This window comes from Papio anubis, chromosome 2, assembly GCF_008728515.1.
Source record: "Papio anubis isolate 15944 chromosome 2, Panubis1.0, whole genome shotgun sequence".
Lineage (NCBI taxonomy): Eukaryota > Metazoa > Chordata > Mammalia > Primates > Cercopithecidae > Papio > Papio anubis.
This window is the reverse complement of record NC_044977.1, coordinates 73,592,140-73,613,851: the sequence shown is the minus strand read 5'-3', so window position 1 is coordinate 73,613,851 and position 21,712 is coordinate 73,592,140. Positions and strand designations below refer to the sequence as shown.

The 21,712-nt window shown below is 41.7% G+C and overlaps 1 long non-coding RNA gene across 1 annotated transcript; it reads right to left on the bottom strand.

Moving 5' to 3' along the window:
- Positions 1–3,389: 3,389 nt before the first annotated feature.
- On the bottom strand, positions 3,390–20,742 carry LOC110742553. The gene is made up of 4 exons (XR_002520349.1): positions 19,100–20,742; positions 10,816–10,936; positions 8,277–8,389; positions 3,390–4,407 (listed from the first exon to the last, which is right to left on the bottom strand). It is a non-coding gene; the product is annotated as an uncharacterized LOC110742553 (long non-coding RNA).
- Between the last annotated feature and the right edge of the window lie 970 nt (positions 20,743–21,712).

Below are 21,712 nucleotides of genomic sequence, written 5' to 3'. Positions count from 1 at the left end.
CCCTACAAAGAACATGAACTCATCCTTTTTTATGGCTGCATAAATTGATCTGTCTAATGTTGACAATGGGGTGTTAAAGTCTCCCATTATTATTGTGTGGGAGTCTAAGTCTCTTTGTAGGTCTCTAAGGACTTGCTTTATGAATCTGGGGGCTCCTGTATTGGGTACATATATATTTAGGATAGTCAGCTCTTCTTGTTGAATTGATGCCATTACCATTATGTAAAGGCCTTCTTTGTCTCTTCTGATCTTTGTTGGTTTAAAGTCTTTTTTATCAGAGACTCGGATTGCAACCCCTGCTTTTTTTTTGTTTTCCATTTGCTTGGTAGATCTTCCTCCATTCTTTTATTTTGAGCCTATGTATGTCTCTGCATGTGAGATGGGTCTCCTGAAAACAGCACACTGATGGGTCTTGACTCTTTATCCAATTTATCAGTCTGTGTCTTTTAATTGGAGCATTTAGCCCATTTACATTTAAGGTTAATATTGTTATGTGTGAACTTGATCATGTCATGACGACGTTAGATGGTTATTTTGCTCTTTAGTTGATGCAGTTTCTTCCTAGTATATATGGTCTTTACGATTTGGCATGTTTTTGCAGTGGCTGGTACTGGTTGTTCTTTTCCATGTTTAGTGCTTCCTTCAGGGGCTCTTGTAAGGCAGGCATGGTGGTGACAAATCTCTCAGCATTTGCTTGTCTGTAAAGGATTTTATTTATCCTTCACTTATGAAGCTTAGTTTGGCTGGATATGAAATTCTGGGTTGAAAATTCTTTTCTCTAAGAATGTTGAATATTGGCCTCCACTCTCTTCTGGCTTGTAGAGTTTCTGCTGAGAAATCTGCTGTTAGTCTGATAGGCTTCCCTTTGTGGGTAACCTGACCTTTCTCTCTGGCTGCCCTTAACATTTTTTCCTTCACTTTGGTGAATCTGACAATTATGTGTCTTGGAGTTGCTCTTCTCGAGGAGTATCTTTGTGGCATTATCTGTATTTCCTGAATTTGAATGTTGGCCTGCCTTGCTAGGTTGGGAAAGTTTTCCTGGATAATATCCTCAAGAGTGCTTTCCAACTTGGTTCCATTCTCCCCATCACTTTCAGGTACACCAATCAGACATAAATTTGGTCTTTTCACATAGTCCCATATTTCTTAGAGTCTGTTCATTTCTTTTTACTCTTTTTTCTCTAAACTTCTCTTCTCACTTCATTTCACTCATTTGATCTTCAATCACTGAAACCCTTTCTTCCAGTTGATTGAATCGGCTATTTAAGGTCTTCTCTATGCTGTTTATTATAGTTAGCCATTCATCTAATCTTTTTTCAAGGTTTTTAGCTTCTTTGCAATGGGTTTGAATATCCTCCTTTAGCTCAGAGAAGTTATTACTGATCGTCTGAAGCCTTCTCTCAACTCATGAAAGTCATTCTCCACCCAGCTTTGTTCCGTTGCTGGCTAGGAGCTGCATTCCTTTGGAGAAGAGGTGCTCTGATTTTTAGAATTTTCAGCTTTTCTGCTCTGGTTTTTCCCCATCTTTGTGGTTTTATCTATCTTTGGTCTTTGATGATGGTGACGTACAGATGGGGTTTTGGTGTGGATGTCCTTTCTGTTTGTTAGTTTTCCTGCTAACAGTCAGGACCCTCACCTGCAGTTCTGTTGGAGTTTGCTGGAGGTCCACTCCAGACCCTGTTTGCCTGTGTATCACCAGTGGAGGCTGCAGAACAGCAAATATTGCAGAACGGTAAATGTTGCCGTCTGATCATTCATCTGGAAGCTTCGTCTCAGAGGGGCACCCAGCTGTACGAGGTATCAGTCCACCCCTACTGGGAGGTGCCTCCCAGTTAGGCTACTCAGGGATCAGGGACCCACTTGAGGAGGCAGTCTGTCTGTTCACAGATCTGAAACTCCATGCTGGGAGAACCACTACTCTCTTCAAAGCTGTCAGACAGGGACGTTTAAGCCTGCAGAGGTTTCTGCTGCCTTTTGTTCAGCTATGCCCTGTCCACAGAGGTGGAGTCTACAGAGGCAGGCAGGCCTCCTTGAGCTGCGGTGGGCTCCACCCAGTTCGAACTTCCTGGCTGCTTTGTTTACCTACTCAAGCCTCAGCAATGGTAGGCGCCCCTCTTCCAACCTCACTGCTGCCTTGCAGTTCGATCTCAGACTGCTGTGCTAGCAATGAGCAAGGCTCCATGGGCATGTAGGGATTATACAGGTGCGGGATATAATCTCCTAGTGTGCCGTTTGCTAAGACCACTGGAAGAGCCCAGTATTAGGGTGGGAGTGACCCGATTTTCCAGGTGCCGTCTATCATGGCTTCCCTTGGCTAGGAAAGGGAATTCCCCAACCCCTTGCGCTTCCCAAGTGAGGCAATGCCTCGCCCTGCTTTGGCTCACACTCCTTGGGCTGCACCCACTGTCCTGCACCCACTGTCTGACCAGCCCCAGTGAGATGAACCCGGTACCTCAGTTGGAAATGCAGAAATCACCCATCTTCTGCATTGCTCATGCTGGGAGCTGTAGACTGGAGCTGTTCCTATTCAACCATCTTGGACTATGCATATAAATTTCTACTGATCTATTTTTAGGTTCACCAACTCTTTCTTCTGTCATCTCCAATCTGCTATTGATCCCATACAATGAGTTATTAATTTTGGTTATTGTATTTTTCAGTTCTAAAATTACTATTTGGTTCTGTTTTATACTTTCTATTTATTTACCAAGACATTCTATTTTTTCATTTATTCCAAATGTGTTTGTGATGCTTGGTGAAGCATTTGTATACAGCTGCTGAAAAGCCTTTGTCAGATAACTTCAGTATCTATGTCATTGTAATGTTGATATCAGTTGACTGCTTTTCGAGGTAGTTTGAGGTTTTTCTCATTCTTTGTGTGCCCAGTAATTTGGATTATATTCTGAGCATTTTGAATAGTATATTATAAAACTCTGTGTCTTATTTAAATTTGATGAAAGTTGTTAAAATTTTTGCTGTAGAGGGCAATTAAACTGGTTAGGTTAAGGCCACAAATTCCAACCTCTACCTGTGGGAACTGTTGCCAATGTAGTCTCCATTTCTTTTCTTTTCCTCCCCTCCTCCTCCCCCTCCTTCTTCCTCCTCCTCCTCTCTCCTCCTCCTCCTTCTTTCTTCTTCTTCCTCTTCCCCCACTTCTTCTTCTTTTTCTTCTTCTTTTCCCTTCCTCCTCCTCTTCTTTCTTCTTCTTCCTCCTCTTCTTCTCCTCTTCCCCCCCTCTTCTTTTTCTTCTCTTTCTTTCTCCCTTCCTCCTTCTTCTTCCTCTTCTTCCCTTTCTTTCCCTCCTCCTCCCCCTCCTCCTCTTCCTCCTCCTCCTCCTTCTCCTTCTTCTACTGCTTTTCTTTTTTAACATTTACCAGTTTATTATAGGGGATAATGCAAAGGATAAAGATGAAGAGATGCATAGGGAAGGGTATTGGGGGAGGGGTGCAGAGCTTCCATCCACCCTCTGGGAACCTCCACATGTTCAGCTATCTGGAAGCTCCTCATTTCCTTTTTAAAGCCTTTGGCAGTGCAATTCTGATGGGTCCCATATATGTGCCACTCAGTGGTTAGTCAGAGACCTTGGCCATAGTCTATCTGTTCATTCAATTCTCAAAGTCTTTGGTTTGCTGATTAGGATCAGACTCACGCACACAGAGCTTGCAGTGAGCCCAAGTGTTCATAAATAGTTATGGGGTTGCTTTCCTGAGCTCCCCCTCTGAACTATTCCTGGTACTTTCAGTTTCCTAGTGTTTCTCTTTTTGGCCTTCTGGCCTGATAGCTGGGGCTTTAGTTACTTTCTGTCATGCATATCTGCAACTGCTCCAATGTCCAGGCCCACGTGGCAGGAGGATAGAGAAAGAATAAAATGCAGTGGAGGGGTTGTCCCACTCTCTTGGGATCACTACCCTATTGATTGGAGAAGAAGATGTCCTTCCCTTAGAGTTTTGGCTCCTGCTAGCTCCAGCTGCAGCCTCTGTCACTGCCTTCCTTGGATTGCTCAGGGGACAGGATAAGAGAAAAGGAAATAAAAAGAGAGAGAAGGAAATAAAAAAAAAGAAAGTGGGATTTCCATACTGTGTTCTGAGTGTCAGAAGCTCCCTTTCCTCTCTTCCCAAACCAGTAGTACAAGGCTTCTTCTGGAGTACTGTTTATACCCCAGTGCTCCTGTTTGAGTTTCCGTGTGTGTTGTATTCAGGCCAGGGGACACAGGAGGGGAAAAGGTGGTAAAGTCACTACCATTTTGGTGTCACTTCAAAGTCTAGTCTTCTTCCTCAATCCATCTGCTACTACATACTTTTCAGGGTCCTGAAACAACTGCTCCATGCATCCTATGTAGATTTTATAGTGTGTTCAATGGGCGATTCAGAGTAGATTGTGCCTCCTCCATCTTACCTGGATGGGGACCTCAAAACATGCATTTAAAATTCACTTAACACCTATCACCTATCATAAAAAGGCTTAGACCATATTCTGAGAATTACTGGTCAAAAGCAGTGTGTCTCAACCTCCCATTTTTTTTCTAATACAGGAACAACTGTATGATTATCAGCCTTTTAGTCATAACACAGTGCCATTAATTAAACATTGTGACTTAAGGTCTTAGATTCTCTAAGCATCCTTAAGAAGTTGTACACCTGGATGATATTACTTTAGCTCTTGGTTAAAATGTAATCAAGACAGTGATTAAAGACAGACTCTGGGTTTTTATCCAAAGTTGAGAAAAGAAAAAGTACTGCTTTGGAAGACATTGTCCATTTTGTTCAGCATTGTTTAAATAAAACATTCCCCTTTGAATTTTATGTAAAGAAAAGATTCATCACTTCTTATGGACTCTCATCTTTCTTATATGACTTAAGTTTTCTTTCTTTTCTGGCTTTCAGAAATCTCAGATCCTCATATATTCCTGGTTCAGTTATACTGGCTCTCCTTAGCTAGGTCCCCTGAAATAACTGTTTTTCCTCTATCTTGTTACATGGCGCTTTCTATTTTCTACTTATTATACTGATAGACACCAAGTCATAAATGAATTTAAAGCAATGGTAGGATTATCAGTTTCCTGCCTTTGATTCTTTGCCATTTTTGGTATTTCGAAAAATCATGCTGTTTTTTAAAAAATATAAAACATTTAATTACATTGAACCTTCAGTCATGAGTACATGTGATGTTAGAATGGCTATTGATTTTGTATATACTTGAAATTCTCCATAATGAAAAGCTAAAAGTTTTTTTAGAAATGATTATACAGTGCAGCTCCGGTATAACAATAAAAGAGCAATAGTTGAAATAGAATGGCTAGACCTGTAATATTAATAGAATAGCTAGTCCTGAAATAGAATAGCTAGTCCTGAAGCTAGAACTAGCACATTAAATTCTGATGTATATGTTGAAGATGCAATAATAAATTAGCCGGAAAAGGAAAGATTTTCAACAAATAGATATCTTGTAATGGGTTAACTATTTGTGCAGAAAAAAACTTCACTTTCACTGGATACAAAACCTCAAAATTAATTCTAGTTATATCTAAAAATTAAGTGGGAACAATTAAAGAAAAAATCTAAAAACCAAGTGATTTTTTATTCACCTCTCTATTTGGGGAAGAACTTCTTACGGTCAAAACAAAAGATAATAATCACAAAAGGTCAAATTTTTTTATCACATAACTATTCATACTTTGTATTTTGAAAATTAAAAAAGCCACAATAATCCGACAACAAACTAGGAATATTATTTGCAACAAATATCACTGGTAAAGAGTAAGCAGTCTACATCTGTGCTAAACTTATGTAAATAAATAAAATGAATAGTAAGACTCAAGCAGATAAACAGTCAAACATCTTGATAATTTACAAAATAAGAAATGACTAACAAACATGCAAAAGAAGTATATTCTTCATTAAGAACCTATTAAGGGAAGTCAGACCTATTAGATATTATTTATCTGCCAAATGTGACAGTTTTATGAAAAGTGAGGTAAAATAGTTTTTTTTAATAATGATAAAGATTTAATCAAGCTATTTTGTCAAGAGCTTTAAAACTTTAAAATACTAAGCATTTGATCCAATAATTCACCTCTAGGAGTTTATCTTAAGGATAAACTATATCCTTAAGTTAATACATATATCCTTAATTCTAAACATATTCATATATAAAATACATAATTATATATGTATGTGTGTATATATGCATACATATATACATATGTGTATGTATATATGCATACATATATACATGGGTATGTATATATGCATACATATATACACACATACATGTACATATAAATATATAATATTTTATATATGAATGCTTAGAATTCTGTAATAAAAATTTTACTGCAGCTACTATATAAATGATCCAACAAACAATTGCACAACATTTGAAACAAATGAAAAAAGAAGATTTCAGCATAAAAATAGAAGATATAAAGAAGAACCAAATAGAAACACAGACAATCACACACACACAGACACACACACACTCACAGATGTATGCTGTAGTATTAGAAAAAAAATCTGGAGACAACTTAATTGTCCAAAGTTATAATGACAATTCAGTAAATAATCGTATATTTGTATAAGGAATATTTTGTAGGCAATTTGAAATGATATTTTTCTCCAGGGGCTTGGGATATGGGAAAAATGTGGCGTTATTGTTTAATGTACATAGAGTTTCTGTTTGAAATGATGAAAAAGTTCTAGAAATAGTGGTGATAGTTACACAACATTTTTGAACATTCTTAAAGCCTCTAAGCTGTATGCTTAAAAGGGTTAAAATGGTAAATTTTTATGTTATGTGTATTTTGCCACAATATAAAAAGAGTTATTTTGTGATACAGGAAAACACATAATAAAAAAGATCCTATGTTAAAAATGAAAATGTTTGCATACATGTTAAAGGGAATCCACTGCTGTTTTTTCCCATTAGAGTATACTGATTCATGGCCAGGCGTGGTGGCTCATGCCTGTAATCCCAGCACTTTGGGAGGCCAAGGCAGGCAGATCACGAGGTCAGGAGATCCAGACCATCCTGGCTAACATGAAGGTGAAACCCTTTCTACTTAAAATACAAAAAAATTAGCGAGGCGTGGAGAGCCTGTAGTCTGACTACTCGGGAGGCTGAGGCAGGAGAATGGCATGAACGGAGATGAACTTACAGTGAGCGAATCAGCGCCACCTCCAGTCCTGGGCGACAGGGCAAGACTCGTCTCAAAAACAGTCAAAGTGTAATCCCAGCAGCACTTTGGGAGGCCGGGCAGGCGGATCCGCGAGGTCAGGAGATCGAGACCATCCTGGCTGACCGCGATTGAAACCCGTCTCTACTAAAATAAAACAGCGAGGTGGCGGGCACCTGTAGTCCCAGCTACTCGGGAGGCTGAGGCAGGAGAATGGCGTGAACCCGGGAGGCGGAGCTTGCAGTGAGCCGAGATCGCGCCACTGCACTCCAGCCTGGGCGGCAGAGCGAGACTCCGTCTCAAAAAAAAAAAAAAAAAAAAAAAAAAAGAAAAAAGAAAAAAACAGAATATACTGATTCACAACTGAGGATGCATATTAAATTCACAAGAAGAGCTTTAAAATATCTAAAAATGCTCAAGATCCACCTCATATTTATTGAACTATCATTTCCAGGGGAAGGCTTGTTGTATTTTAGTTTTAAATTATTTCAAAAAATAAAAACTATAATTCATTTTAATATATGTTCCAGATTAAGAACTATTCTTCTAGATTATGAGAGACTGAGAGGTAGCAGAACAATTATAGTACAACCCCAAATGTATCAAGATTAAAGGAAAATAGTCATACAAACCAAACATACACAGATTTACTAAAAAGTTATCAGCAGATATCTTTGTCAGATGGAATAAAAGATACCTGATATTTCATTATTTATAGTGTGTGTGTGTGTGTGTGTGTGATTTCAAATTTTCCACAAAGTGCATTAGATATATAACCAGCAAAAATTTTTAGAAGAGAAGCAGTAAGCAAATCAGTGAGCATGCTCCTTTTGAAGAGAGGTTTCCCATTTTAAAACTAGAGATTACCAAAAATCCCAATTTCTACTAAACTGAATGTTCTTGACATTACAGCCAAGCATGTTGTTTGTATTCAGTCAGTTGAAATATGTGAAAAAACAGAACCTACTTCTGTTGGGGTTACAATATGGCAAAGGACCAAGTCCTCCCCTACTTTTCCTTTTCTAACCTTGCTCACTAAAAGCATTGAATCTATGGGCTGTTTTGGTTTCTCAGGGTCTTATCATGCTTACAAACAAAGATGCACCTGTATTGGTCCTTAGTGCTGCTTCTGGGGGGGTTGCTTCTTTATTCGGATTTAACATCTTCTTTACTTTAAGGACTTGAAATACATCAGGCAGAGCTTCAAAAAATCAGATCCTGGGAGTAAGACATTTTGACCAAGACTTCAGTTTGTGTGAAATACATTTTTCCTCTTGTTCACCATAAAATACCATGCCCACCTCCATCAGATTTTGGAAAGGAAGAGGACTTCGTGGGTTAGTGAGCACATTAGCTTTTAGGAGGGTGGAACTTGAAGGGCAACAGGTTGATTATGCTCTCTTCCAAAACACCACCCAAGATGAGGAGCTGGATCGTCAGTTACAGAGGAAAGGTTCTGAGTCCCAAACCAAATAGTGTTCGATGTTTTCCATTTACCCTTCCAGGTCCACTCTCCATAATTCCTTACCAAGCTTTGGGCATAGACTTCATCAGCGGCCTCCCTTGCCCTCTGACTTTCTGTTAAATGCAGTCAATCAGAGGCATTGTCACATTGTCAATAAATGTGAGAGCGAGGCCACAGTGCTCATTTCCCTTCTCCTTTCTCTGCAGTTTCATGGTGTCTTTATACTGAAGGCCACACCTCCTGTGAGGCAGCCCTCAAGTACAGCTAGAGCTACCCTCTCCAGATCCAGGAACTTCCTGGTTTCGTCCCCTTTCCCCTTCAAGCTTGGGGTAATACAGCCCTTCTGTAGCTAAGCACAATGTTCTGACCCACCGTTGCTGACTTCCCTTAACCCAACTCACATTTTTATAAACAACTCTACACTTTTGTGAAATTCTCCTCAACTGTACCATGGAAAGGAGCCATGTGGGTGCCCTGCCAAGACTTTAGGCCACACTTCTCTTGATGTTCAGTAATTTTTTTCTCATTATGCCTTCACTGAAGAGCTAAGTATAATGTCTGCTAGCCGAATGGCAGTGATGGCTTCAAGATGCGGCCTCTTTATGTGATCTTGTGGGATGAGGAAAGCTTCACAGCAAAAGAAAAACATGTGAAGCCAGATGTGCTCATTGAAGTCAATCAACATTCATCAAAGGCATGATGCCAGGATTCACCCTCAACCTTCAGAGATTTTCTGATCTAAGTAAGTGCAGCCTTAAAACATTGGCCATTGATAGTCTCTATCCAAAGCTCACACCGACAATCCAATCAACTCAACATCTGCCTTGAGAGTACAGTGAGGAGTGTTGGTTTAGGCAACCAACATACAGTAGATATTCACTATTTATGACACACTCTGCTACTCACTCTGCAAACCTACCACATTTCACGTTAGTCTTCCCAACTCCCCACACAGCAGATATTATTACCACCTTATAGATGAGCAAAGCGAGGCACAGAAAGGTCAGGTAACTTGCCTGGGATGCACAATGAGCAGAAGACCCAGCATTCTGATGTAGGCCTGTGAGACTCCAGCCAGGCAGGTTCTGAAGGTTTAGAGAATGTTCTCAGAGGAAGAGCATTGCAGATAATAGCCTTCTACTTAAGTCCAGGCTCTCCTGGCCTGGCTGAATTACTTTGAACACCTTACGTAACTTTTCCTTTCTTTTTTTTTTTTTTTTTTTTTTTGAGGCAGAGTCTCACTCTGTCGCCCAGGCTGGAGTGCAGTGGCGCAGTCTTGGCTCACTGCAACCTCCGCCTCCCGGGCCTAAGTGATTCTCCTGCTTCAGCCTCCTGAGTAGCTGGGACTACAGGCATGCACTACTATGCCTGGCTAATTTTTGTATTTTTAGTAGAGATGGGGTTTCACCACGTTGGCCAGGCTGGTCTCAAACTCCTGACCTCGTGATCCGCCCACCTCGGCCTCCCAAAGTGCTGAGATTACAGGCGTGAGCTACCGCACCTGGCCAGACATTTGCTTTTCATAACATTTATGGGGAGCAGGGGTGGAGGAAGGGACCAAATCCATATTTGTCTGGCTTCCAGAAAGCTACAGCTTTGCAGGTTTATCTTCACCAAGAGAGGGATCTGCTTCTTGGGGCTATGACATGTGCGTCTCTAAATTTCCTGCTGGTTGAATCCAGCCTGAAAGCAAACATTTCAAAGGCTTTGGCAGAAGCTGTTTAGAGAGAGGCTTTCAAGCCATCAGGCCAGCAGATGATGTTTACTTCTTGTGACAAAATAGTCAAGTCAAAATTGTATTTCATAGCAGTTACTTTTATGTCCTGAGAATAGAAAAATCCCTTCCAAATGACCAAAACACTCCTGCACAACCTCAAATCCCATTAAATAAGACTGTGGCTTTGCCACTTTGTGGAAAACAGGGCTTCATCTTTGCAGTCAAGACAGGTCCTTAACCTCCTGAGATACTTCTTGCATTAGCAGAAGGTGAGTGAGTGAGTGTGTGTGTATGTGTGTGTGTGTGTGTGTGTGTGTGTGTGTATTTCTTTAAACAGACTGATTATGGCCAGGTTCAAAGGTGCACCACCATGTTCAGAAGGGCAATTTGGAAGTTACAATGTCCTACTGCAAAATGGTTGGCTGGCGACAAAGACTGGAAGAAACAATAAGCAATACGCACCTTGCACCAAGGGCTTTGCACTTCCTGAAGTTGTCCTGCACTCATGATTTCACTGGTCCCTTTTTCACATGTTGATGAGGGAGATGAGGAAACTCAGGCCAGGCAGGGTTTCTGCTTAGCGCTAGGGTGAAAGGATAAGATTTGGAATCAGTGGGCTTGCACTTTAATTTTTGCTCTGCTTTTCTGGCTGTATGGCCCTGTGCAAGTTACCAAACTTCTCTGAGCTTATTATGTATTATTTGTGAAATGTGGGTAATACAGATTCAAAAGGTTATACTCTGTATGATTTCATTCATATGACATTTTGGAAGAAGAAAATCTCTATCAGTGGTTTCCAAGGGTCAGGGCTGGGCTGAGGGAGGGTCTGCCTACAAATATTTAGCACAAAGGAAAGTTCTGGGGCGACAATTGCTCTGCATCTTCATCACGGTAGTTAATGAAAACCCAGAAGTAACTGTACAGCAGAAACAAAAAGTGAATTTTATTAAATGCAAATTCAGAAATATTTATATGATAAAAAACACTAGACTAAAGAAAATCTCTCTGGAAGGTTGCTGTGTCATTTGAGTTTATACAGTAAACAGCAGGGAAACAACTGAAACCTACTTCTTGATATTCCTACCCTGGTATTTCTAGGTCTGCCACTGCCAAACAGAAATATAGGAAATGGAATCAACCAAATTTAATTTCCACTCTCAAAAGCGGTGAGGAGGGAAGAGGCTCAGGATCCAGGGCTGGAACTGGAATGCTGATGTGGTGACAGCTGAGAACAGGTGGGAGATGGGAACTGGCAAACTAATCTGTACGTGCCTCTCTCTGTATGGTGAATTTACCGCTAAGAGAGCTTGCAGACCTTCTCCCTGTCCTCTCTGCTTGTCCATGGTGTCCTTCACTGTACCCCGACCCTGGCCCTTCCTTGCTCCACCGACTCTAAATTTTCTCACCAAGTTTCACACAGATCTAGTTGTCTCTTGGTTATTTGTTTCAGGCACACTGCCAGCTGGCATGCTCTGTCCACTGCTACAGAAAACAAATCTCTCCTCCATTTCTCATGTGTTACCAGCCTCACAAATACACTAGTGTCTATGTTTTATACAAATTCATGCAAACGACCTGGTTCTTTTCACGCGGAGTGCTTTCTGCAGGCTGCGATTTAAAAAAGATGAAGTGTGGTCCTCTGCGTGGGCAGAGTATTTTTAGCTGCTAGGTTTTCATTAATTACACTAGCCACTGCTCTTCATGGCTCTTGGTTTCCTCTGTCTTGCTGAGGGGAGCTGGGCTGGCTTCTGAATCTAAAGCATGTGGCTTTGACACATAATTAAATCTTTCTTCAGGGTCCCAGCTCTAGTTCTCAGGGATTTCCTCATTGCATTTGCATTTTTAGGATGTTATGAGGTTTTTTCTGCTTTTTTTTTTTGAGCCTGTCACCCAGGCTGGAGTGCAGTGGTGCAATCTCGACTCACTGCAAGCTGCGCCTCCCAGGTTCACGCCATTCTCCTGCCCCAGCCTCCCGAGTAGCTGGGACTACAGGCGCCCGCCACCACACCCAGCTAATTTTGTTTTTTTTAGAGGAGACGGGGTTTCAACATGTTAGTCAGGACGGTCTCGACCTCCTGACCTCGTGATCCGCCCACCTTGGCCTCTCAAAGTACTGGGACTACAGGCGTGAGCCACCGCTCCTGGCCATGTTCTGAGTGTTTTTGACGCTTTTGTGGTGGGATGCGAGGAGAGAATGGTTTCCTCCCCACACCTTGAGTTCTTTTCTATCTTTGCTTGGGAAATTGGATTTTATTTGCTTTGTAGCCTCTCCTCTCCTTCCTTTTAAGAAAGTGGTTATCCATGCACAAAATAGAAAGTTTTCAGGTTCAGGCATGCTTGTGAAAGGGAGCTGGAGATTTGGAATTGTTTTGGTGACCTCCAGAAATAAAACTAGGAAATTCAAGGGAGCTGGTTTGTGGAGGCTTCTAATTAGAAGTGCCCTCAAATGCCTTGATATGTAGTGATGTCCCTATCAACAGAGGCATTTGAAAGGAGGCTGGAGGGCCACTTGCTGAAGATACTTCAGAGAAGCTTTATGCATCCCAGAGGGGGTGGTGCTTTCAGAGTTCTCCTAAGCTCAAGCCTCTGTGATTCCACATGATTCTTTAACTTGGAAAGTAAGACACAGACACAGAGAGGGTATATAATTAACCTTTTCTGGAAATTGGTTAAAACAGGGTGGGGGCCAGGTGTAGTAGCTCATACCTATAATCCCAGCACTTTGGGAGGCTGAGGCAGGAGGATTGCTTGAGTCCAGGAGTTCGAGACCAGCCTGGGTAATAGAGTAAGATCCTGTGTAAACACACACACACACACACACACACACTCACTCCTGGGCAACATGGAAGTACCCCATCTCTACAAAAAGACAAAAGTTAGCCAGGCATGATGGTGCACGTCTGTAGTCCTGGCTACTCAGGAGGCTGAGGTGGGAGCATCACTTGAGCCTGGGAGGTGGAGGTTGTAGTAAGCCAAGATTACACCACTGCACTCCAGCCTAAGTGACACAGTGAGACCCTGTCTCAAAAAAAAAAAAAAAAGAGAACCTGAAACAAACAAAAAACAGTACTGGGCTGGATATCTTCTGTCTGTCTTTCTCGCTTGCTCTACTTTCCATCCTTCTAGATTTTTTTCTGTGTCCTGAGAGGCTGACATACATGGATCACCTCAACAGGCTCCCGTGCCCTCTGGCTTCCAGGGGATTTCAGCCACTGGGGAGCCCAGGAAGATGACTGGAGGGATGGAAGACAGCGAGGTTGGGGATTTCATTCCCATCTCTCTCTATGGATTTGGGACATGGTGGGTAAAATAGCTCGTGCTCTCTCTCTCTCTCTCCCCGTTTCTATCGCTGTTCCTGTCTCAGTTCCACTTCCTTCTCATGTCTTTTCAGGCCTAGGGATAGTGAAACTCTCAAGTTATTCAGTTTGAGTAGGTCATCTCTTTCTTGGCAAGACCCTGCCTGACACAAATATTCAACACCTACTCTGTGCAATGGAAAATATGGCATGATTCTTTCCATCAAGTGCTTTCCAGGATGATTATGGAGATAGGATGAAGATCACGGGAGAGGAAATGGATACATTTTTGTTGTGGTGGCTTTTGACTCCATGGGCTCTGTAACCCTAGGAGATGAGAACTGTGCCTATATACATGAGCTAACCAGACCAAATGCTGCTAAAAATCAAACAGATCAACGCTTACATGAATTCAATCAAATAAACGTCTTATTTCTTGGCTTACTGACAAAGAATTGACTGAATATTCCATCTGGATGAGCTGTTTCAGCATAGTTTTCAGACATGGCCTCTGACAGCATTTGTGGAATGACAAAGTTAACTTTGGGGGAATGACATACAATGGGGACCAGTGGTTTCTGGCAACCCCAGGGTGACCTGGGAGGGTCAGGATCAGAGAACACATGTTGCAGCTGGAACCTAGGATAAGATTACTATATCACACTGTGGGACCCACACAGCTGGCTGGTCACAAAGCAGAATGAGGCTGAATACCCCAAGAAGAGGGGGGCACCTGCAGAATCATTAGTAGGAACAGAAAGCCAATGCCCCTCCTGGGAGGAGTGAGCAGGGGAGAAAAATGTCCTCACGTATTCATGAAAAGACAAAGATGCACACAAGGCTTCACCCCTACACCCCACTTTATGGAAATGGGCAAAGTGCTTCGTACACAGAGCACAAAAAAAATGCGCACAGATAGCTTTGACTTTCTGTCACACACTCTGTTTTCCTTTAAAGTACAATCTGTCAAGTCAGGGGCTGTGCTACATTTGTTCACCTTGTCTCCAGGTCTTAACACAGTATCTGATCCACGGAAAGTGTTTAGTAAATCATTGTGGAATGAAGGTAGAATTGCTACATCTTCCTTCATCTAAAGCAACATTTCTCTTACTCATCAAACTGTATGATTTTAACTCCCCATCTCTCATCATTTCTCTTCTTATTTCTAAGGAGTTCTACCTCCTGTGGAAAGTCTGAGAATCCCAGGGGTGTTCACTGGCATAAGTGAGTACTGTCCTCTACAAAGAAGATCGTGGAAAATATCATTGATCTATCTGTGATGCTCATGTTGTGCTACTATTGTATCGTTGCCACATAGTATGGCTCTTGAAAGCAAAGGTCCAGAAAAGTGGGGTAGTCTTGGACCACAGAGAAAAATTTTCCAGTTATCCAAGCACATCCATTGCTGGCCCAATAGCAATCTTGCTTGGTCTTAGAAATGGGAGAAACAGGCTGGGTGTGATGGCTCACGCCTGTAATCCCAACATTTTGGTACGCCAAGGTGGGTGGATCATGAGGTCAAGAGATCAAGACCATCCTGGCCAACATGGTGAAACCCCGTCTCTACTAAAAGTACAAAAATTAGCTGGGTGTGGTGGTACGCCTCTGTAGTCCCAGCTACTCAGGAGGTTGAGGCAGGAGAATCACTTGAACCAAGGAGGCAGAGGTTGCAGTGAGCTGAGACTGCACCATTGCACTCCAGCCTGGCAACAGAGCAAGACTCCGTCTCAAAAAAAAAAAAAAAAAAAAAAAAGAAATAGGGAAATAAAGTCTTTTTCTCCCTTGGTTAAATTCATCATACTCTGTTCTACACAAACTAGAAGAGTGCTAGACTCTTCTTCCCTAGTCACTTTCTATCTCCTAACCCTGTTTCCTTCATGGTACTTATGACTAGTTGAAACTATATTTATTTATTCTTTATCCTGTCTCTCCTTCTCTAGAAGCTAAGTTCTGTGGGAGGAGGGAACAACAGTATCCCCAGCACATAGAATGTTCTGGGCACATGGTAGGTACTCAGGCTTTGTTGAAGGATTGAATGAAGGATGGGTCACTTCATATTGGGGTATAGGCTCCCAATAATATATATAATTCTTTAATACACAACTCTTTTAATATATGGGCACTCACCCATTCTTACTCCAAGACAATAAGCAGGGATTGCTAACTCGCAGCCACATATCATGTTCAGAACTAACCTTCCCCTCCATGGAAAACATAATCCTGGCTTTGAGGTGAATCAACAAGCAAGTTATGGAAATTTCTCCTGTGCTTCCTGGCCTCATCTGATCCATCCTAGTCTATCAGAAATATGATATAAAGCAGAACCTCAGAAGGTAAGGGGTATCACAACTTTTTTCTCAAGATTCCCACTGGTCCTTAAGTCAGAGATGACTACTTGTCTACCAAAACCATTTTGCTAACTTTCTGCACCCAAGGTGGACTACCTTTCCCATCCTCACATGCAGAGAAATGTCTCCGTGACAGTCCTACTCAAGGTAATGTGGGCAGAAGTGATGTCCATGGTGAAAGTTCTTTTCTCCGAGTCTGTGAGACTCAGAGGATCTGGCAAAAGCCACAGGACATGGTGGATCCAAGATAGAGCTTGGATCTCTGATGCTGTCCCCCTGAACATTAATTTTTATGTGAGTGAGAAATAGAACAATTGACTTGAGCCACTGAGGTGTTCAGATTTATCTGCCATGGCACGTAGGTAGTTGCCCTAATACAGTTCCTACAGAAATTTATCTCCTACCTCATAAGTATTCTAGGAGCTTTGCAGAACAGGAGACATGGGGGGATGCTAGTCTTTCTCCAGCCACGACAAAGAGGCTTTACTTGCTTACATGTGCTAACTCCAAAGGGCCACTCAGATTCTCCCCAAGAAAAGAAAATGTGACTGGATGTTTCCACCACTGCAGACAGAAGCTTCTGGAAATGTCTACATGAATTTTTTTTCTTTTTTTATCTCATTGGCACCTCACTGCTAATGAACAAAATTACATACATTTTAGTGATGGAAATACCTGCTGTGGGATGAAACTGTATGATGTAGCAGAAAGCATTTTTGGACCAAGAGAGTTAAAACCTATTTCTAATCCTTATGGTTCTGTACTAACAAGCTGCATGAAGCTTGGACCCCTCTCTTTACCTCTCCAGGCTTCATGTGGTATTAAAAATGATCAATGAAGGTAAAACACATTCAAATGGTTCAGGTTGTGTATACTGTAATGGGATGGATAATTCAATTCAACAAACCTTGATTAGGATATGTTGGAGATGGTTGATCTAAATGGGATAAGATGTCTGGGAGCAGTGGCTTATGCCTGTAATCCAAGCACTTAGGGATGCAGAAGTGGGTAGATCACCTGAGGCCAGGATTAGCCAGGCATTGTGGCCATGCCTGTAATCCCAGCTACTTATGAGGCTGAGGCAGGAGAATCGCTTGAACCTGGGAGGCGGAGGTTGCAGTGAGCCAAGATCATGCCATTGCACTCAAGCCTGGGCGACAGAGTGAGACTGTGTCTCAAAATAAAATAAAAATAAAATAAAATAAATAAGATAAGACATAGTCTGACCCCCAATATCTTTCAGTCTACTGGAGGAAACAGATAGTTGAATGACAAACTGTAATCCCTAATAGGCTGTAAAAACAGTAAACTATCAGCAATACGATCTGGTTGTATAAAAGCAGTGATTACTTCTGACTTTGAGAATGAAAAAGCCTTTAACAATATTCCTAATGTTCTTAAGAAAATGGGTAAATTTTCTTAACAGGACTTACAAAGACATGTATGATTTGCCCCCGCCACCCCATTTCTCCCATGGGCTTCTTTGGCCTTGTCTCTTGCTGGTACATATGCAGTATTCTGTGCTCCAGCGATGGTCATATTTTGAGTTCTTAAATTTGCCACATTCTCTCCTCCAAGTCTTGGCACCCTCCTTTATAATTTCTGCTTCTATTGCATAATGTGTACTGTCTTTTATGCTTCAGTTCATGAGTCACCTCCTCCAGGAAGCCTTCTTTGACTCCCTTAGTTCAGGTTAGAAATCCTTTGTATCACTTAGCATTCTATTAGTTGTAAGTAACAGATACTAAATAAAATGGTATTAAAACATGACAAGAAATCTGGAGAGACACAGAGCTAGGATTAGTTCTGTGATATAACAATATCAAGTCTTGGATTCAACTTTTCTTCAGTTCTCTTGGCTTTTGCTTCATGGTCACAAAATGGTTGCTATAGCTCCAAATCATGCCCTCTGACAAAACAACCAAGATTAGGAAAAAAGTAAAATAACTCTCTGTGTTGCTATTACTCTTCAAGAAAAATCCTTCCCAGAAGTTTTTCTAAGATTTTCTCATACATGTCTCTGGCCAGAAGGGGCTTATATGTTCATGTCCTAGCTGCAGTGGAGGCAAGAAAGTGGGAGTCTGGGATTTCCAGAGAAGGAGGCATTGCAAGTTTGGAAGAAATGGGATATGCAAGACTATTGTGTAGGCCCAAAATGGAGCCAATCTCTCAACTGCCACAGCCCCAGTTCCCACTATGGCTCATCATTACATTGTATGTGGTAGTTTACTTGACTGTATCCACTAGCCTACAAGCTTTGTGAGAGAAGGACAATTGTACTGGATGAATGAAAAAGAAACAGCATTATTATCACCGATCCTTCTAATAACAAAAGTAACAAATTGAAATCATTTCAGTCTGTGAGTAGCAAGTCTTCACAGAGCAGGGCTCCCTGGTGAGGTCCTATCCAGTAAGATCCCAACCTCAGGGGCTACTGTTGATGGGCAAAACCTAACAAACAAAGTACAATTCCCGGGCCTCTACCAGGTGGTTAAACAAGGTGGGAATAGTGAAAGCAGAAAACTTGAGAACTGGTAGAAGCAGAACTTCACAGCTGAACTGGCCTGGTAGAGACCAAATAGGAATGTGTAAGACTGGGGATTTATTTGGTTGCAAGAAACAGAAACTAACCTGTTCGTTGACACAATAAGGAACATTTTTACTCTCTCAATAACAAGAAGCCTCAAGGTAAGGCAGTTCAGGGTTAATTCTGCCTCATCATCTATAGCTTGGCTTTCTCAGGGTTGCAAGGTGGCCACCAGAGTTGCAACCTCTACGTCAACAATGTCCACAGATTCACACATTTCATCCTATGCCTCTTTTTAAGGGAAAGTTTACCTTTTCCAGAAATCTCAAGAAGACTTTATTTTTCTTTGGGCAGCTCTAGGTTACATATTTATCTATAAACCAATTATTGATATGTATAATGACATCATCATAATTGAATCAAACCAAGCAATATTTTCTTAATTACACACAGACACCCCCATTTTGTTGTGTATAGTGAAGAAAATCTTGAAGTAGGGGCTCTCCTCCAAGGAAAAACAAAGAGAATTGGAATGACTATTGGATAGCCAATGACATCTGTTAACAAATGGTTACCTTGGAACCAAGCAAATTCCTGTTTTCAGTGAGTAAGTCTTACAAAGGCTGAATCTCAATCCACACCTGGCACTGCAAAAACCCTGCAAATGAAAGAATAGCCCAGGTTAGAATGTTTGCCAACTGGTTTCTTCTGCTTCTGTCTTATATAGAGATGCTTATCATTCTTCAGAATTCCTAGGACATGGATACAGAATAATCTATGACATTCACAACCTCTGGGTTACTTCTTTGCAGAGGGGCCAGTTTTGTCATTTCTAAGCACCAGGATTCGTGTATCCTGAGCTGTTTCAGGAAAGGAAGACACAGGCCTCCCTCTCTACTCTTGTGCTTTAGGTCTGAGTCTGCATCCTACTCATTGATAGCTGAGCATCAGCTCCCTTTCTACGTAATCATTTAGAGGAAGACTTCCTTATTCCAGATTTGGAACTCACTTTGGTTGTTCTCAAACTGTGAGGCAATATCTTCATTAAAAGTTTTTAAGCCAAGAGAAGAAGTTTTCCCACCAGGTGGAAGCAAAACAGCTTCAGAATAGATCTTGGTCCAGCTGGTCTTAAGGGACAATTAGCGTTGTTTACTTTTCATGACCCAAGGCATATCTAAGTTCAGGCCAGTAACTACTTCTAAGCTGGAACTTTACCCATGGACACCAAATTATTCTGCTGCCTAGTCATCTGGGTCCCTTTTATTAGATGTTTTGAGATTCTAACTCAGGGCTCAGTGGGCCAAATCTGGCCTGCCACCTGTTTTTTGTAAGTAAAGTTTTATTGGGACATGGCCGCACCCATTCATTTATATATCATCGATGGCTGCTTTTCATCTACAACTGCAGAGTTGAATAGTTTTGACAGAGATCCTGTGGCCTCCAAAGCGTACTGTCTGGATCTTTGCAGAAAAGTTTGCTGACTTCTGTCCAAGGGGGAAAGAGCAAGTGAAAAGCATGAAGGTTCTAAGCGGGATAGATGCTCAAATTCTTATACGTAAACACTAAGCAAAAGCTACAGAGATGCTAGAATGGATTCAGATGGTTTGAAAGTGAGCACACTGGATCAAATTGGGCCTTCCAAGGACTCTGCTCAGCCACTGATATATAATGGGCACCTCACAGAGAGCTGAGCCAGTGCCATGTCTCCCTGGAAGAAGCATTGCACTTCGCAAGTGTTTATGTTCTCAAATGTGAAACCTGGAGACGGTTTTCTAAATAGGACTTTAAATGCTCCAGTCTGCATGTTTTTGCAATCTGACACACACATCCATTAGAGCTGCTCCATGGAGCCTCTGGACTGACCGTAAAAACTCAGCCACAGACCTCCTTGGTTTTCAAACAGGAGCCCAAGAAAGACCACAACAGAAACCTGTTTATACAATTCAGGTTTTCTTAGTAACACAAGGCAGACGTCAGATGAGTCTTAATCACTCGCTGTAAGAATTGATTTCTGCTGGAACCTAAGGCAGACAGACTTAGCTGCTTAGGGTTGTGGTTTCTTATCCCTTCTTAATCAAAAATTTAAAAAAATAAGATAAAGCCGTGGAAGATGGCTGGATGTGGTAACTCATGCCGTAATCCCAGCACTTTGGGAGACTGAGGCAGGTGGATCATTTGAGCCCAGGAGTTTGAGACCGCCCTGGGCAAAATAGTGAGACCGCATCTCCACAAAAAATAAACATAAATAAGCCAGGCATCGTGATGTACGTCTGTAGTCCCAGGTACGGGGAGGCCAAGGTGGGAGGATCACTTGGGCCCAGGAGCTGGAGGCTGCGGTGAGCTGAGATTGTGCCACCTGGACTCCAGCCTGGGTAACAAAGAGAGAGTTTGTCTCAAAAAAAAAAAAAAAAAAGAAAAAGAAAAAGAAAAGAAAAGAAGCTCTGGAAGGTAATATTTATTAATCACTCTTGTTTTAGACACTGCACTAAGCATTTTATGTGCATTATCTGACTTAATCTTTACAATGCTCCCGTGAAGAAGGTACTATAGTACATGACCTCCTTTTTAGCGATGAGGAAGGTGAGGCCTAGCACAGAGCTCCTGGTGAGCTTGTGAAAATGCAGATTGCTGGCTCTACCCCAGGGATTCAGATTCAGCCTCTCTAGGGTGGGACCTGAGATTCTGCATCTCTGACAGGGTCTGAGGTGATGCCCATGCTGTTGGCCAGGGTTGCACTGAGCACACTGGCCTAGAGTTTGAGGGAACAGCTAACTCTCATGACCATCTGTGGCAGGACAAGCTCTCAAACCCAGGTTTGAGCATGTGACTCTTCATTCTTGTAATCAGTCTTCATAAACTGCCTCCCATGAACTCCAAAAATAAGTGAGTGAAAGGCATTTAAACACACACCCAGGAAATCAGGTCAAAAACTCAGTGGTGGCTATTTCTAAAATGACTCAAATCTTTCTCAATTGGTGTCTTGCAATTTTGGCCATGTTGGGAAGTCATATTTGAACAATATATAACCACACAAGCATGTAAATAATTAAATTGGAACTTTGGCCTACAATAATAGATCTGCTAATCTTCTCCAAATTATTAATTCTGAGAAAGCTTACCCAAACTAACCTTGCCTCCATGCTTTCTTAATGTACTCTCAGGACTTGAGAAAGCGGTGTTGCCACACA